The sequence below is a fragment of the Carcharhinus amblyrhynchos genome, chromosome 29, assembly GCF_965287045.1.
Source record: "Carcharhinus amblyrhynchos chromosome 29, sCarAmb.v2.hapA, whole genome shotgun sequence".
NCBI classification, from domain to species: Eukaryota; Metazoa; Chordata; class Chondrichthyes; order Carcharhiniformes; family Carcharhinidae; genus Carcharhinus; species Carcharhinus amblyrhynchos.
The window spans coordinates 6,659,221-6,675,425 of NC_137352.1; the positions used below are offsets into that span (position 1 = coordinate 6,659,221).

A 16,205-nucleotide genomic window follows, 5' to 3' on the forward strand; every position below is an offset into this window, starting at 1 on the left:
AACCATGTACAATGGAGTAACTTCACTGTACAATAAGACATAAAGCATGGTTGAATGGTTAAAGGGAGATGAAGCAAGTGTTTGAAATGAATTATAAATGGTTTTGAGCGAAATGGGAGAAACTGTTTCCATTGAAAAGTGTCATTGGCAAAGGAGGGCTTTTTTTTAATGAAGTGAAAAATAAATCGGTATTGGAAACTATCAAAAGGATCAGAAATAAATCCAGATATAGAAACATAGAAGATAGGAACAGGAGGAGGCCATTTGGCCCCTCGAGCCTGCTCCACCATTCATCAAGATCATGGCTGATCATCTAATTTATTGGTCCAATTCTGCTTTCTACTCATAACATTTGATCTCACTCGCCCCAAGTGCTATATCCAGCTGCCTCTTGAATACATTCATTGTTTTGGCATCAACTAATTCCTGTGGTAATGAATTCCACAGGCTCACCACTCTTTGGGTGAAGAAATGTCTCCTCATCTCCGCCCTGAATGGTCTACCCCAAATCCTCAGACAGCGACCCCTGGTTCTGGACTCTCCCACCATTGGAACATTCTTCCTGCATCTACACTGTTTAATCCTGTTAAAATTTTATAAGTCTCTGTGAGAACCTACTCTTTCCGATGCACGGGTTAGGTTAATTGGCCTTGCTAAATTGCCCCTTAGTGTTCCAAGATGTGTAGATTAAGGTGATTAATGGGGTAAATATGTAGGGTGCAGGTATATGTCAATGCAGGCTCGATGGACTGAATGGTCTTCTGCATAGTACAGGTTCCATGAATAACCTAAGACAATGCCATCATTTTCTGTAGAGTTTGAAATATTCTGTACCAATAACAACACATTTTCATAGCAATAGATAGTTTACTTTTGCTGAAAAATATTCTTTGGATGGGCAATCTCCTCTCCCCCAGAGCTTTTTTTGTAAGAAAGAACTTTAAAACATTGAGTTGCAAGTGTCTTGTTTAACTCCTGTTAGCTGCCAACAAGCTATTTATATTGGCCAGAAGTGTATGGGTCAGAGTGTTAATGTTGCAAAATGATTCTGCAAAGGTCACAACTTTTTTTGTGATGGTAACTCTTCTTCTCCGACCCAACCTCGGATAATGTTAGCTACCCCTTGGGCAAAATGACACGATCTATCTTCACAAATAAGGCAAGTGGGCTCCCAATCAAAGGGGAATGCTAGAAATGTCACTGGTGCATCAACATTCTGGAACTGTCACCAAGTCTCCCTCCACCCCCCTAAACATCACATTGCAGAACAGAAATAGAGTTAGTCGATTTGAGCAGGTCATCATGAGCCAGCAGTTGTATGGGCTAAATGGTGTCAAGTTCATAAACAGACTTACGGGCCCAGTCAACAAATAACAATGAGCGACATCTTCAGAGTTTAGCCAGCAGCAGCCCAGCGTAGTGCTGATCGTTGCAGTGTCATTCTGTTCCCTCTTCCTTCCAGCCATCTCTGTACATCACTGTATTACACTAACAACCCGCATTTATATAGTGTCCTTTGGTGTGGTAAGAGATGTGAAGGCGAAAAAAAAGTCAAGCAGAATTCTCAAGGAGATGTTTGGACATTTAGCGTGATGACACAGTGATTAGCTCTGCTGCCTCACAGCGCCGGGGACCTGGGTTCAATTCCGGCCTTGGGTGACTGTGTGAAGTTTGCAAGTTCTCTCCGTGTCTGTGTGGGTTTTCTCCGGGTGCACCACTTTCCTCTGACAGTCCAAGGACGTGTGGGTTAGGCTGATTGGCTGTGCTGAATTGCCCCTTGGTAAATAGGACCCAGCTGGGATTGTTGGTGCAGGCTCGATGGGCTGAATGGCCTCCTTCTGCATTGTAGCGATTCTATTATTAATAGATTGAGGGTGACTCAATGAGGCTGAAGTAGCAAAACACTTTATTGCGAATGAATAAGTAAGTATTTGCACTAATAGGATCAGACAGAATAACTTTGCAACAGTACAACACTCCTGTCTGCACCAACTGAGGACCCTCCCTGACCCGGGATACACACCCTTGCACTTGATTGGCTCAGCTTCCTGCCTCAACACTCCATAGGATCTGACCCAATCACAGGATCCTCGGATCAACCCTGAGGGACCACCCTACCTCCACAGAATTCAGTTCATCACCCTGTCAAAATGGATGCCAGTGATGTTCTCTTGGACTGTCCTTGACCAGTTTTTATTAATCATTGTTGAATGTTTGAGGAAAGGCTCCGAGTGGCTCCATGTCTGATGGACACTGGGAAGGCATCACAGTATTATAGACAAAGCCACGTGACTTCCAACAGAAAATATCTAAAATTTCTACTTTGTCCAAAGTCATGTGATTAATTGTTAACAAGATAAATGAAAACTTGCATTTATATGGCAACTTTAATAACCTCAAAACATCACAAGAGGCTTACCAACCAATGAAGCACTTATTGAATAGCTGTCAATGTTTTATTGTTGGAAACCCAGGAGCCAAATTGTGCACAGCAAGATCCCAAAGGCAGCACTGTATTAATGACCAGATCACTTCTTTTGGTGATCCTACTTCACAAAGAAATGTTGGCCAGGGAACTGGAGATAACTCTTTCTGCTGATACTGCCACGGGATCTTTTATCTCCACCTCTGAGAGAGCAAACAGTGTTCTGGTTTAACAGCCTCACCCTGAAAGATTACAATGTGGACTGTGCAAGACTTCCCCGTTACTGGGACTGTCAGACTGGGATTTGTACTCAAATCCACTGGATTGGCACTCACTCACTGGGTCAAAGCTGACATCTTGGAAGAACTTTGCTTGTGTTGTATAACATAGAAATGCTTGATGTCCTCTGTAAGATGGCCAATGTTTGAAGTTGATCCATTGGCGGTCTTCAAAGAAATTGAATGACAGCGGCTGAGATGCGACCTGATAGAAGTTTATAAAATTATGAGGGGTATTGATAGAGTGCCCAGTTGGAAACTTTTTCCCAGGGCAGGAATGACAATTACAAGGGGGGGGGGAAAAGTTCAGTGGAGATGTGCGGAGGGAGTTTTTACACTGAGGGTGGTGGGGGCCTGGAATGCACTGCCAAGTGAGGTAATTAAGGCAGTTACATTAGCGACATGTTAAGACTTATCTGGATAGACACATGAACAGACGGGGAATAGAGAGATAGAGGTGCTTTGTTTAGATAGGACAACATGATTGACTTGGGCTTGGAGGGCTGAAGGGCCTGGGCTGTATTGTTCTTTGTTCTCATCTCAATGAATGCAAAATATACCAAATTTTAGATGATTTCCCGGGCCAGAGGCAGTTTTGAAGAAATGTTTACAAATAGCCACCAACAGAGAAGACCCCTTTGATTTTGATTTATTTTTGTCACATGTAACCAGGTACAGTGAAAAGAATTGTTTCTTGAGCACTGTACAGACAATACATACCATTCATAGAGTACATAGGGGAGAAGGAAGGAAAAGGGTACTGAATATAATGTTGTAGTCATAGCTAGATGTAGAGAAATGCGAGGTAGGTCCATTCAAAAGTCTGATGGCAGCAGGGAAGAAGCTGTTCTTGAGTCAGTTCGTGACCTCAAGAGTTTTGTATACTTTTCTTGACAGAAGATGATAGAAGAGAGTAAGTGACTGGTTGAATGGATCACTGCAGTGTGACAGTATTGGAATTATTTATAATAACACATGGTGTCCTCAGTTTATTTATGAATGTTCCATCATGATTTGTGAGTTGTGATCAAGCTTGTAAGAAAAACAATCCAGCCAACCTTTTTATATTTTCTCCCCTCAACTCGAGTGTATTTTGGTGATGGAGAATTCTCCTCTTTCATTTTAAACCCTTTGATTGACTGTCCAGTCGCTATTCCTGGGCCACGATGAGTCAACAGCTTTTCCAAAATGATTCCACCACCGCAACCCGATAGGGTCCCTGGCTTCTTGAGGCTGATCTGTTTTTGTGTTGACGTGACATCAACCCCAGATCCTGGATGATGAGATGCCACCACTGCGAGGGTATTGCTAAACCACACCACGTCTATTTCAGTTCAGCAAGAGAATCCAAGAAGGTTTTTCACTCGTGACTGTTCAAAGGCCAGCAACACCAACAAGAGGCAGTTGGGCCTTTGCACTTCTCTGGAGCCCCACCCAAGGCAGAGAATGGCCCTGGGGGTTCCCCTGCTGCCTAGAGTGTGTTAATATGCAACTGGAAGTGGTTCAGAGCTGCCAGATAAGGATGGGCCCAGTTTAACCCCAAACGTGGGCAGTGTTATTGCGTTAATGTTCAAAATGCCGCGATTAACTTAGCACTGCTGAACTAAAGAGTCTAAGGGGAGATCAGTGGGGGTCTCTGATTTGATTCAGAACTCCAACTGTGAGCGCAGATGTGTGGATGTTGAGTGGGGACAGGATCAGATTCTAATGCCCCATTCTGAAACCTCAACCCTTGTGAATTAAGTACAACAGATTTATTTGGTACTATGAGCTTTTGGGGTGCTGCTCCTTCAGCAGGTGATTGGTGTTGTGAGACTTCTTACAGTGCCCACCCTTGTCCAATGCCGGCCCCTCCACACCCTGTGAATTAAGAACAGGCGTTGGGTGAAAGAAAAATGCTTTTCACTTGAGGACAGAGTGGATAGTCAGAAGCTTTCTCCCAGGGTGGGAGGGTCAATTACTAGGGGGCACGGGTTTAAGGGGCAAGTTTAAAGGAGATGTACGAGGCAAGTTTTTTATTTACACAAGAGGGTGCTGGGTGCCTGGAGCTCGCTGTGGAGGGGGGGGAGGCAGTGGAAGGAGATATGATACTGATTTTTAAGAGTCGTCTGGACAAATACGTGAACAGGATGGGAATAGAGAATATTGGTGCCCGGAAGGTGGAGGGTTTTAGTTCACACATTCAGCAGGCTTAGTGGGCCGAAGGGCCTGTTCCCATGCTGTAATTTTCTTTGTTCTTACACAAGTCTTTAACATATTTTCAGGCTATCCCCAGGCGCTTTACCAATTAAATACTTTTTCAAGTGTAATCACTGTTGTCACGTAGGAAACGCAATGGTCTAAATTTGTGCGCAGCAAGCTCCTAGGTGCAGAAATATGATAACCAGAAAACCTGTGTAAGTGATATTGACCAGGCTTTTGGGAAGAATGTCCAATTCTAACCTTCGATACCGCGCCGTGGGATTGTTTACACCCAGCTGAGAGCAGCCTGGAGCGGCTGTTTGAGGTCTGAGCTGAAAGATGGCACCTCCAACTGTGCACGCTGAGATGTAGCACTGGAGTGCCAGCTCAGATTTCGCACATGGGCCGTTGGAGTGGATTTGAACATCAGACTTTCTGACGCAAAGCATGTGGCACTCATTGAGAATGGCTGACGTGAGTGAGGTGCTACAAAAATAGAAAATGCTGGAAAGTCTCAGCAGGTCTGACAGCATCTGTGGGGAGAGAATCGAGCCAGGGTTTCCAGTTTAGATGACCCTTTGCCAGAGCTGTAGGTGAGGTGCTAGTGAGCTGCCAATGTAACCACACCCAGTGTTAATTCCCTGTTTCTTTTCTCATTACCTCTGCTGCAGTCATCAAAAATGTACATTGTGCTGATGGACACATAGTAAGTCCCAGCAAGCTTTAAAACTGGATTCCATCGTAAGTGCAACATGTTGTCCACACAGAATTACTGTAATCCCTACATGTAACAAAAAGTTGAATTAAGCCAATTCTCACAACAAAAAGTTGCCATCAGTAAAAGTGGCCATACAGCTGATAGATTGATGTAAAAACCCAGTTGGTTCACTTCATGTCCTTTAGGGAAGGAAACCTGTCGCCCCCAATTAGTCTGGCCTTTTTGTGATTCCGATCCTCTTGTAGGAGAGATCAGAACTGGGAGTCTGATAAACATTGTTTAAATGGTCACTAACAAATCCAGTAAGGAATTCTGGAGAAATGTCTTCACCCCGGGACAGTTCACAGCCTGAAATTCAATGCCATGTAGAGTGGCCAAAGCAAATGGCATATGAGGGGAAGAAATAGCATCATCACAAGTGGCTATGGCCTAGTGGTATTATCGCTAGACTTAATCCGGCTAATGTTCTAGGGACCCCGGTTTGAATCCCACCAAGGCAGGTGGTGAAATTTGAATTCAATTTTAAAAAATCTGGAATTAAGAATCTACTGATGACCATGAAACCATTGTTGATTGTCGGAAAGACCCATCTGGTTCACTAATGACCTTTGCCTTCTTTACCTGGCCTGACTTGCGTGTGACTTCAGAGCCACAGCAATGTGGTTGACTCTCAATCGCTGTCCAAGGGCAACTAGGGATGGGCAATAAATGATGGCTGACCAACGATACCCATGTCCCACAAATGAATAGAAAAAGAATAAAAATATCACACAAGTGCCATCTCCAATGAGAGAAAATCTCACTACCTCCCCTTGACAAGCGGTGGGACCATTATCCCTGAAGACCCCCACCCCAGAGAGCTGCTGCACTCTGCCAGGTGGGCCCTGATGTCACCAGAACCCCCACTTAAAGCAGGTTACGCCAAAGTAGGGTTCCAGTGAATTGATCTAATGATTAAAGTTTTGTCATGTGCCATCCTGTGCGCCACAAATGCAACCTTTATAGAGAAGTGTTGCAATGTTCAGTCGTACTAAAATATGCTGCAGACACTGGGAGTGATGGCATGAGTGGTGGAAGCAGATCTGGGACTTACCTTCCTGTTTCTCTTTTTGATCTGAGTTTCTAACGATAGCAGGCTCAAACAGTTAAAAGGCTGGAGAGTTTGAGTTTGTTTTATGTGAGATGATGATCTTGATTAGACTGCTTCATACGTCTCTAAGACTTATCTTTTCTTGTGCTACTACTGGTCTCTCTTAAGTGCTTTGTTAGGCTGATGAAAATGTACCTTTTAATGTTTTGCCCCCGTCAGACTTGGCACTGCGCTGGCAAAGTGTACACTGCTGCTTTAGTATTTGGTTGCAAATGAATACAGAATGTCCAGGCATGTGCCTCCAAATATCAAAGGGGATTTGGATAATGTTTCTGTGCTTGTGCCAGGCATTTTAGTGGAAGAGTTAGACAGCAGCAGGTATTCACCGTAATGTCAAATGTGACGTGACACAAACACACGGCATGTTTTCTGCCCCAGTGGCATTATTCTGCTCTAATCCAGGTTTGATTCCGGCCTCGGATCACTGCCGGTGTGAAGTTTGCATGTTCTCCCCGTGTCTGCGTGGATTTCCTCCGGGTGCTACGGGTTCCTCCCACATTCCAAAGGTGCGCGGGTCAGGTGGATTGGCCGTGCTAAATTGCCCCTTAGTGTCAGGGAGATTGGAAGGCTAAATATTGAGGATGATGGGGATAGGGCTTGGGTGGGATTGTTGCAAGCTCAATGGATCGAATGGCCTCCCCCTGCACAGGAGGGATCATATGATTCTGTGAATATGAGTGAAAGATTATCATGCACTCAACATTGCATCTGTGCCTACTTACTGTCAACCTTTTCAATTATAAATTGCAGTAGCCACATTTAGAATGGGAAAATAGCCTGTGATAAACATTACCCCACTATTATTGCAGTATCTTGGATTTTAATTGCAGTGTAAGTTTGCATGGGATTTACTCAGGAATAAGATACGGGCAGCAGGATGTTTGGGCAGCTTGGGTCCTAGGCTCTGAAGTTCCTGCCCCGAGTTCTCTCCTTCCACCTCTCCCTCCCTCACTCACAAGCACTCTCTCCCTCCCTCTTCTTTAAGTTGATTGTGAAAATGTCCCTCCATGACCATTAGTCACCTGTCTTAACATTGCCTTCTGTGGCTCTTGTATCAAATCTTTCTTTCTGATCTTGTCAAGCGTCTCAGGATGTACAATCCCTACAGTCCAGGGAGGCCATTCGGCCCATCAAGTTTGCACAGACTCTCTGAAAGATCAACTTACACAGGCCCTCTCCCTCCTGCCCTATTTCTGTAACCCCACAAATTTACCATAGCTAATCTATCTAACCCAAACATCTTGGGACACTAAGGGGCAATTTAGCATGGCTAATCCACATCTTTGGATTGTGGGAGGAAACCGGAGCACCCGGAGGAAACCCACGCAGACATGGGGAGAATGTGCAACCTCCGCGTGCACAGTCACCCAAAGGCTGGAATTGAACCCGATTCCCTGGCGATGTGAGGCAGTTGTGTTAACCAGTGTGCCCCCTCAAGGAATGAAATAATTGCAAGTTATGAGGAAGGCAAAACTGGGAAGTGTTCCTGTTTTTTTTAAATGAACTGGTTACAATTTTATTTTTGGCTTTGAAAACACTAATTACTGCGGTATAATCATACGTTTATATTTGTAATGAAAATATTGTTGCTTTTATCAAAAAATACACGGTTAAATACTTGTTTGATAAATAGGAGTTGGGAATGATCCCAAGAATTCCGATCTGAATCATTGGTAAGGCCACACTTGGAATGCTGTGCATAGTTCTGGTCACTCTAATTAAGAAAGGAAATGAGTGCAGAAAAGATTTACTAGGATGCTACCGGGACTTAATGGTTTGAGTTATAAGGAGAGCTGGATAAACTGGATTTTTCTCTCTGGAGTGTAGGAGGCTGAGGGGTGATTTTATAGAAGTCTATAAAATAATGAGGGGCCTAGATCAGCTAGATGGTCAATATCTTTTCCCAAAGGTAGGGGAGTCTAAAATTAGGGCGCATAAGTTTTTAAGGTGAGAAGCCATTGGTGTGCTATAACCATAATAACCGAGCATTTTGAAATATTGCCCCTCTGGAGAGGTATAAATAACATTTGTTTAATAAGTTGGGCCTCAGTATAAGTCACAACAATGGGTCCCAGTACCTGAGCAATGTCCATAGTGGACAACTGTCTCTCTGATGCCTTTTTTGGATTCAACTCGCAGTGTGGAACATCAACCCCTTTGATAGATGGGCCGGTGGCACAATGGAAACACGTCTGACTACGGATCAGGCAGTTGTAGGTTTGATTCCTACCTGGCTCGTGTAAGTTTGGGGTGCCACCCTGGCACAGGGGTTAGCACTGCTGCCTCATTGCATCAGAGACCCAGGTTCAATTCTGGCCTCGGGAGACTGTCTGTGCGGAGTTTGCATGTTCTGCCCGTGTCTGCGTGGGTTTCCTCCAGGTGCTCTGGTTTCCTCCCACAGTCCAAAGCTGTGTGAGTTAGGTTGACTGGCCATGCTACATTGCCCCTTAGTGTCCGAAGATGTGTAGGCTAGGTAGATTAGCCATGGTAAATATGTGGCTAAGATGCTCTTTGAAGAGTTGATGCAGACTTGATGGGCTGAATGGCCTCCTTCTGCACTGTTGGGACTCTGGATTCTCAGTAATGTCTTTGTAATGTCCCTATTGTTGCCCTGACTAAACTCAATAAGCTAGCATAGATCAGGATGAGACCTTTTTGTTCTGTGTGATTAAGTCCAATACCTGACGATGCATTCAGCAGGTTAAGAATGTTTGAGTACAATGTTATTGCAATGATAGAGAAAACGAGAAAGGAAAATTGTAGGTGAGAGATGAGAAACCCAAGAGCCATGGTTTTTCTTCTGTCCCCAGCTGGGTGAAGAATGCTTTCTTTGCTTATTGTTAATGGTAAAGTTAAAGAGAAGCTTAAGACCTATGAGAAACACTGGAGAAGATGGGAAAAAAACTGATGAGGACATCACCAGAATTGATCAGTCTTTCCTGATGGGTGTAGCCTACCACTGGGGATTCCAGAAAAGAGAAGGTTAAGGATGTTAATTGTATACAATGAGGTTGAGGATATAGAGGGATCAAGTAGTCATTAGTAGATCACTTGAGTACAAATAGAGACATTTATTGACATGTTGGTGCGTTGGAGAGTTGGAGGCTATGCATTTTGTAACTTTTCACTTTGTAAACAAATCTAAACTGAATAAAAGGCCTTCACCAAACTGACTGTCAGAATTTTATCATTGTTTATGATTTTAGGACAGATGCAGAGAAAATGTTTCCAACTGGGGGAGGCTAGAAAAGAACTAGGGGCCATAACTATAAGATAAACACTGAGAAAACCAATACACTACTCGGGAGAAATGTCTTTACCTGGTGTTAGAATATGGTGGCAGAATGGTTAGCACTGCTGCCCCACAGCTCCAGGATCCCAGGTTCAATTCCCAGTTTGGGTCAACACCTGTGCAGAGTCTGCATGTTCTCCCTGTGTCTGCACGGATTTCCTCCGGATACTCTGGTTTCCTCCCACAGTCCGGGAGACGTGCTGGTTTGGTGGATTGGCTGTGCTAAATTCTCCCTCAAATTCGCCTCCAAACAGGCGCCGGAGTGTGGCAACTTGGGGATTTTCACAGTAACTTCAATGCAGTATTAATGTAAGCCTACTTGTGACACTAAGAAATAAACTTTAAAGATTATATACCTTGCTACGACTGAGTTTAATGGCTTAGACATAGTTAAGGGAAAGCTAGATACATGTACGAGTTAGAAAGGAATAGAAGGATATGCTATTACAGCAGGTTGAAGTCCGTTCTTGTGGAGCATGAACATACATGAATCAATTGGACTGAATGGCTTCTATCTAATTCTATGTACAAGAGACTTCCCATGCATATACAAGTGTCAGTAATCAATTTAGAACGAGTTTCATAGGGAAAGAAGAATTCGGGAATTTTATTGTTATGATGGTGTTCCGAAATCCTGACTTTTTTCCAAAATGATAGCTGTGGCCATCAGGGAAAGAGAAGAGATAAGATCAATAAAAGAAGAATTACTGCTGCAAATTAGAATAATAATTAGCACAGGTCCCTTAGGATCCAGCTCAAAACATTAAAGTGATTTTAATTATGACATGTATTTCTTTTATAGCAAAGGTCAGGACTATCAAGCACTAATGCATTCCCAGATAGTTACAGCTAATCAAAGGGTAACTACCATTTATGTTTAATGGAATATGCTCGGATGGTAAATGTTAACATTTAATTCCTTTAAGTGAAAGTTTCAGCTTTCTAATATAATTACTGGAGATCAAATCAGCTCCTTTAAAATGTGAAATAGAACATGATAGATTTGGAAAATGGCCTTTTGGAAATTTTCAGAAGTTTATGATACAAAATGATTTGAACAAATTTTGTTTTGTCGATCTCTCAAACATTTAATCCAAGTAATTTTTTTTTCTGAATCAACGTTTGATTTCATTTATTATTGTCACGTATTAGTGTTCAGTGAAAAGTATTTTTTCTTGCGCACTATATCTTGTCTTTGACAAGGTACCACATGGTCGGTTGTTGCATAAAGTTAAATCTCACAGGATCCAGGGTGAGGTATCTAAATGGACACAAAATTGGCTTCTTGACAGAAGCCAGAGGGTGGTTGTAGAGAGTTGTTTTTCAAGCTGGAGGCCTGTGACCAGCAGTGTGCTGCAGGGATCAGTGCTGGGCCCACTGTTATTTGTCATTTATATGAATGATTTGGATGAGAATATAGGGGGCATGGTTAGTAAGCTTGCAGATGACACCAAGATTGGTGGCATAGTGGACAGTGAAGAAAGTTATCTCCAATTGCAATGGAATCTTGATCAATTGGGCCAGTGGGCTAACGAATGGCAGATGGAGTTTAATTTAGATAAATGCGAGGTGATGCATTTTGGTAGATTGAACCAGGGCAGGACTTACTCAGTTAATGGTAGGGCATTGGGGAGAGTTACAAAGAGATCTAGGGGTACATGTTCATAGCTCCTTCAAAGTGGAGTCACAGGTGGACAGAGTGGTGAAGAAGGCATTCGGCATGCTTGGTTTCATCGGTCAGAACATTGAATACAGGAGTTGGGACATCTTGTTGAAGTTGTACAAGGCATTGGTAAGGCCACACTTGGAATACTGTGTGCAATTCTGGTCACCCTATTATAGAAAGGATATTATTAAATTAGAAAGAGTGCAGAAAAGATTTACTAGGATGCTACTGGGACTTGATGGATTGAGTTATAAGGAAAGGCTGAATAGCCGGGGACTTTTTTGTCTGGAGTGTAGGAGGCTGAGGGGTGACCTTATGAGGGCATAGATAAGGTAGATAGTCAATATCTTTTCCCAAAGCTAGAGGGCATAGGTTTAAGGTGAGAGGGGAGAGATACAAAAGTACCCAGAAGGGTACTTTTCTCAGAGGGTGGTGATTGTCTGGAACAAGCTGCCAGAGGTAGTAGTAGAAAAAGCATTTAGATAGTAACATGAGTACAGTGGGTATAGAGGGATATGCGCCAAATGCAGGCAATTGGGATTAGCTTAGGGGTTTTAAAAAAAAAGGGCGGCATGGGCAAGTTGGGCCGAAGGGCCTGCCTACATGCTGTAAACCTCTATGACTCTATTACTCTGTATAGACAAAGCATACCATTCATAGGAAATGAGAGAGTGTAGAATGTAGTGTTACAGCCGTGGCAAGGGTGTCGAGAAAGATCAACTTAATGTGAGGTTTGACTGTTCAAAAGTCTGATGGCAGCAGGGAGGAAGATGTTTTTGTGTCAGTTAGTATGTGACCTCAGACTCTTGTACTTTTTCCCAAAGGAAGAAAGTGGAAGAGAGAATGCCTGGGGTGCGTGGGGTCCTTAATTCTGCTGGCTGCTTTGCCAAAGCAGCGGGAAGTGTAGACAGAGTCAATGGATGGGAGGTTGGTTTGCGTGATCGATTGAGCTACATTGATGACCTTTTGTAGTTCCTTGCGATCTTGGGCAGAGCAGGAGCCATACCGAGTTGTGATGTAACCAGAAAGAATGCTTTCTATGGTACATCTGTAAAAGTTATTGAGAGTTGCAGCTGACATGCCAAATTTCCTTAGTCTTCTGGGAGAATAGAGGTGTTGGTGGGCTTTCTTAGCTATAATGTTGGCAGGGGTGGGCCAGGACAGGTTGTTGGTGATCTGGACACCTAAAATCTTGAAGCTCTTGACCATTTGAGGTATTGCATGAGCAGTGACAAGATTGCATCTGTAAGTACGTTCTCTTCCAATCATTGGCTGTTAATATTCTTTTCCGATGAATCGTTATAATTACTGGAGATCAAATCAGCTCCTTTTAAATGTGAAATAGAACATGATAGATTTTGAAAATGGCCTTTTGGAAATTTTCAGAAGTTTATGATACAAAATGATTTGAACAAATTTTGTTTTGTCGCTCTCTCAAACATTTAATCCAAGTAATTTTATTTTGCCGAATCAAGGTTTGATTTGATTTATTATTGTCACGTGTTAGTGTTCAGTGTATTCATTGCCCCTCTCCCTTGCCTAAGGGCAGTGCTCTCAGTTGCACTGACCCAATCGCTGCTCCAACTTGTGATTATCTAGCCAGCACCAACCAGGGATCTGATCTGGAGGAGTTGGGCAATTTGCAGCTCGAGTCTTGCGTGGGACAGGAAGATAATGAACTGAGCGACCCGCAAAACTTCCTCTTGCCATAACCTATATTGTCAAAAATGTGACCTCTGTGTGGCATTCAAAAGCAGCGTCTCCACAACTGGCCCAGCTGAAAAGCTGCCTGGTGTGGCAGTGTTATGAACAGAAGGGGCTGGGTGCTGAGAGGTAATGGATATCCTCATGTAATGAGTTTTGTTCCAATATACATACAGTCATCAATAATGTTATCCCTTTAAATTGTTAACACAATGCTGTTGTGCTCCATCTCTTTCTGACGTTGGCACATCGACCACAAGATGGACTGTACCCTGCAGGTGTAAGATCATTATCAATGTAACGGGTGAAAGCGATTATCCTGCGTGTTAGCGACTACACTGAGTTTTAGGCAGCTCAGGTGATACTTACTTTCTGTTTATTATTGGGTTTATCACTTTTAATTTTCTGAGTCAATGTGCTTAGAATCAATGCAAACTCGGAACTATGTCCATCAGGCTGATTTTTAAACTGGTGACCATTTTCTTTACTGGCTTTATTTGCTAAAAGTTGAGTTTATGAACAGTGAGAGCCAGAGTCAGTTTTAACTCTGACCACAGACTGACACGAACAGAATTAGGCCTTTTGGCCTTTCAATTCTCTTCCGCAATTGATTGAGATCATGACTGATCTGATGTGATAATCATAGAATCCCTACGTGTAGAAAGAGGCCATTTAACCCATCGAATCTGCACCGATTCTGGCAGAGCATCTTATCCTGGCCCACTCTCCGCCCTATCTCGGTAACCCCACACGTTTACCCTGCTAATCTCCCTAGTTTACGCATCATGGGACGCTAACAGATAATTTAACCTGGCCAATCCACCTAACCTGCGCATCTTTGGATTATGGGAGGAAACCAGAGCACCTGGAGGAAACCCACATGCAAACTCCACACAGGCAGCGACCCAAATCTGGAATTGAACGCGGATTCCTGCTCTGTGAGGCATCAGTGCTAACCACTGTGCCACCGTAAACAGACACTGCGGGGACGCTGTCGTGGAACTTGGCAGCTCCCGGTTGGGGCTGACTGGTGAACTCCGCTGTCCCACGTGATAGGGGGGACACTGACCGCTAAACTAACAAGGAAGTTTTACAATAATAATTATTTCTGACATTTGAGGAGAGATTAGATTATTGATGTCAGTCAGGGCCAGTGGGGGCAGCATTTTCACCTGAGCCAGAGATTGCGGATTCTCCATTCTGTTTATCTAGTTCTCCACAAATGAATTTGTGCTGTTTTAGTGTCAGGTGTGGCTCAGGTAGTAGTATTCTCATCTCTGAATCTCTCAGTTCTGGGTTCAAGTCCTATTCCAGGGCTTGAACATGAAGGCTGATACCCCAATGCAGTACTATAGGAGCGCTGCACTGTTGGAGGTGCAGCACTCCATCAGTATTGCATTGGAACTTCAGCCTACTGATTCAGTATTACATCGAGGTCCCAGCTCCTGCTTGGATGGATGTGTGAGATCCCAAGTCACTGTTATGGCAATGGACAGGGATGTTATTCCTGTTATTCTGACCATTATTTCTCCTTTAACTCTACATGACAGAGCTTGCCTGGTTATTATCACATTGCTGCTTGTGGGAGTTTGATGAGCGCATGTTAGCTGTTGTTTACTACATTACAACACTTCAAAAGTACTTCATTGGCTGTGATATACTTTGGGACATCTGGTGGTTATAAAAGCAGGATAGAAAAGCATGCCATTCTTTATGCTTCTCAATACTACTTTGTGGCAGAAGTTCCACATTCTCACCAAACTCCTTGCTGGAGTTATTAGTGACTGTTGGTGGCACAGTGGTTAGCACCGAGGCGCCTCAGCGCCAGGGACCTGGGATCAATTCTAGCCTCAGGTGATAAAAGCAAATTACTGCGGATGCTGGAATCTGAAACCAAAAGTGAAAACGCTGGAAAATCTCAGCAGGTGTGGCAGCATCTGGAAGGAGAGAAAAAGATGTGACTCGAAATGTCAGCTCTTTTCTCTCCTTACAGATGCTGCCACACCTGCTGAGATTTTCTAGCCTCGGGTGACTGCCTATGTGAAGTTTGCATGTTCTCCATGTGTCTGCATGGGTTTCCTCTGGGTGCTCTGGTTTCCTCCCACACTTCAAACACGTGTGGGTTAGTTGATTGGCCATGTTAAATTGTCTTAGAATCAGGGGGATTAACAGGGTAAATATGATTGGTAACGGGGATAGGGCCAGGGTGGGATTGCTGTCAGTGCAGACTTGATGGGCCAAATGGCCCCCTTCTACACTGTAGGGATTCTGTGACTACCAAATGGTTATGGCCCCAAGTTATGGTCTACCCCACAACTGGTAACATCTTCTGTCAATCTACCCTATCCAACCCCTTTGTAACATAGCAGACTCATCGGGTCACCCCCTAAATCTTCACTTTTCTAGAGAACCAAATCCCAGCCTGTTAATTGTTTCCTGTTGGTTACATAATCTCAGTTGTAGGATTAATTTTGTAATTTTTTTGGTAGTGCTATTATATCCTTTTAGATATTTGCTGCTGTCTGGTGTAGAGATATAAATGACGTAAAGATGCCTGCATTGGACTGGGGTAAACACAGTAAGAAGTCTCACAACACCAGGATTTAATCCTGGTGTTGTAAGGCTTCTTACTGTGTGTACCCATATAAATACAGTGAGATGTTACTCGTGTGAAGTTTGGAAGTTGCAGATTATAAATTGTTATCATCTATGTTATGCACTGGTCATATTACAGCCAATAATTAGCTATTGATTATAAGGCTGCATTAATGGTGGCAATATTTATCTTTTG

The 16,205-nt window shown here is 43.4% G+C and overlaps 1 protein-coding gene across 2 annotated transcripts in view; it reads left to right on the plus strand.

Moving 5' to 3' along the window:
* The window catches only part of zbtb16a (zinc finger and BTB domain containing 16a), a 270,254-nt gene that overhangs the window by 180,604 nt on the left and 73,445 nt on the right, over positions 1-16,205 (plus strand). The window lies entirely within an intron of this gene.